The following is a 3,076-nucleotide window of genomic DNA, read 5'->3' as shown; positions in this document are numbered from 1 at the left end:
CCTGCTTCCTCTTCTCTTCTCTGCCTGCTTCTCTGTGATCTCTGTCAAATAAATAAATAAAATCTTCAAAAAAAATGAAATGAGCCAAAGATAGAATGATAAATAGTATATGGCCTCACGTATACCTAGAATCTAAAGAAATAAAAGCAAAACAAAACTCACTGAGAAGAGAGTGGTGGTTGCCAGAGGAAGCAGTTCGGGGGTGGGGAAAATGGGTGTAGGGGGTCAAAAGTTACAATCTTCCAGTTATAAAGTAAATAAGTCCTGGGATGTAATGTACAGCATGGTGACTATAGTTAACAGTACTGTATTGTGTATTTAGAAGTTCCTAAAGGGGTACCTGGGAGATTCAGTGGATTAAAGCCTCTGCTTTTGGCTTGGGTCGTGATCCAGGGTCCTGGGATCGAGCCCTGCATCGGACTCTCTGCTCCGTGGGGAGCCTGCTTCCTCCTCTCTCTGCCTGCCTCTCTGCCTACTTGTGATCTTTGTCTGTCGAATAAATAAATAAAATCTTTAAAAAAATTTTTTTAAATAAAAAAAATAAACGTTCCTAAAGAGGCAATCTTAAAAGTTTTTATCACAAGGAAAAAAAATATAACTACATGTGGTGATAGCGTTAGCTAGATTTCTTGTGGCAATCATTTTACAGTATATACCTATATTAAATCCTTATGTTGTAAACCCAAGACTAATACAATGTTACATGTCCATTATATCACAATTTATCTTTTTAAAAAAGATTTTATTTATGTATTTGCGGGGGAGGGGAAAGGGCTGAGGGAGAGAATCTCAATTAGACTCCATGCTGAGTGCGGAGCCCAATACAGGGCTCAGCTTCACTGTCTTGGATCATGAACTGAGCCGAAATCAAGAGTTGGGCGCTTAACTGACTGAGCCACCAAGGCACCCCTATGTCTCACTTTAAAAAATAAAGAAATAATCTGCATTCCACCTCCCCATGGGAAAAGTCAGTATCTACAAACTAACTTTGAGAGAAAGTGCCAAGTAGCATCCTCTTGTCCAGCGGCTCCAACATTCTCACCCCATCCCAGGATGACTTTCCTTTGAACTCCACTTTAAGTGTCAATGCTTTATATTTTTACACCGATTGCTGAAGATTAAGAAAAAAAATTTTTTTTAAGATTTTTATTTATTTATTTGATAGAGAGAGATCACAAGTAGCCAGAGAGGCAGGCAGAGAGAGAGGGGGAAGCAGGCTCCCTGCTGAGCAGAGAGCCTGATGTGGGGCTCCATCCCAGGACCCTGAGATCATGACCTGAGCTGAAGGCAGAGGCTTAAACCACTGAGCCACCCAGGCGCCCCAAGAAAAAAAATTTTTATTACAGTAAACTTCAGACATATATAAAATTGTCTAGTATAATGAACCTTCATGTACTAATGACCCACCGTCAGTAATTACCAACTCATGGCTAATCTCATTTCATCCATGCCAGCACCCACTTCCTCCTCTTCTAAATTGTTCTGAAGCAAATCCAGTCATAATAAGCTCATTCATCAATAAATATTTCGGTGTGCATCTCTAAAGGACATAACCTAAATACCATTATGACACTTTAAAAAATGAACAACAGCTCCTTAATACCATCAGTATCCAGTTACTGATCACATTTCCCCAAATGTTATACAATTTTTTCATGTGTTGAAACCCTAACCCTCAGTGTTTCTGCATTCGGAGATATAGTCGTAAGGAGGAAATAAGGTTAAATGAAGTCATAAGAGTGGGGCCCTGGACGAGTAGGACTATTGTCCTTTTAAGAAGAGGAAGATTCTATGTCAATTATGTCTTAATAACTCAGGGGGGAAGGTTATAAAGAAATACAGAAATATAGAAATAAATGAAGAAACAAAGAAATATCAAAAAGCAAAAGACATCAAAGAGCTCTTTCTACTCACATGTGAGGACACAGAAAGAAGGCAGCCTTCTACAGGAAGAGAGGTCTCACCAGCAACCGACCGTGACAACAATTTGATCTTGGACGTAAAACTTTCACAACAGTGAAAAAGGAAATGTCTGTTGCTTAAGCCACCCAGTCTGTGGAATTTTATTATGGTGGCCTGAGATGACTCATACAATTACTGAGCACCTCCTTCCCAGTAGATGCTCTGGTGGGTATTTACGTGGGAGATACATATCTTTACGCTCCATGCACATTCCAGAAGCCCATCCACATACCGGTGCCTCAGCCATATCACCGAACATGCAGTTTTCTCCAAGTCCCTAACAACCTGGTGCACCTGTTAGCCTCTGGCTAGGAATCAGACGGTTAGTCTTCAGACCACTTTCCTTTCCATACAAAGTTAACCAGATGTAATAGCTGAGGCTTTGCCCACTGGGGAGGATTACCTTCACTCTTCTCTAGAAGCCATCCCTGAGTGGGGCTATAGTTGGGTGGCTTCTGTCTGGGTCCATCATACCACGTACATCCATTAATAAATTTGACTTCCACTTTTTCCTCCGTAAGTGGCTACAGGGAACTCCCCTTTAAAGCCATCAGTGTGTGTTGAGAGAGGGGCACTGAGGCGGTGGGAAGAGGCACCATGGCAGCCTAAAGCACCCGATCCTGAAGTCTGTGGTTTCCAGATCTGCCAGAGATTGGCCTTGCATATATCATTTACATTTTACAATGAATCCCCCTGAGTACAACCAGGTCATGATAGTTCAACTCACATAGTCATTTGTGACCCAGGGCTAGATGTTCAGGCTCTGTTGGGACTCTCACGCAGTCCAGGAGCTGCTTTTCAAGTGAAAATAATTGTCAGCAGTTGACTTTATCTGTTTCTTTGTGGGTGTGAACAAGGGCTCTCACAGCGTCTCTGTTGGCCACAGATTCTCCTTCTCTATTGGGTCAGCTGCTCAGACTGCTTGTAATGCAGCCTGGACCTGTTTCAAGATCTCCTTATAGGGCACAAGACCTGTGCCCTCTCAAAACTGGGAGCCTTGGGCTTCTGGGTGGGTTGGTCAGTTAAGCGTCTGCCTTCAGCTCATGTCATAATCTCAGGGTCTGGGGATCGAGTCACACATTGGGCTCCCCTCTCAGCAGGGAGTCTGCTTCTC

At 42.6% G+C, this 3,076-nt stretch overlaps 1 long non-coding RNA gene across 1 annotated transcript; it reads right to left on the bottom strand.

Annotated features, from left to right (window-relative positions):
- LOC123389052 lies at window positions 1-2,773 on the bottom strand. The gene is made up of 3 exons (XR_006603586.1): window positions 1,915-2,773; window positions 988-1,111; window positions 1-41 (listed from the first exon to the last, which is right to left on the bottom strand). It is a non-coding gene; the product is annotated as an uncharacterized LOC123389052 (long non-coding RNA).
- Window positions 2,774-3,076: the final 303 nt, after the last annotated feature.

The sequence above is a fragment of the Mustela putorius genome, unplaced genomic scaffold (genome assembly GCF_011764305.1).
Source record: "Mustela putorius furo isolate JIRA1106 unplaced genomic scaffold, ASM1176430v1.1 tig00003942_pilon_pilon_pilon, whole genome shotgun sequence".
Lineage (NCBI taxonomy): Eukaryota > Metazoa > Chordata > Mammalia > Carnivora > Mustelidae > Mustela > Mustela putorius.
This window is presented reverse-complemented; position numbering and strand designations above follow the sequence as displayed.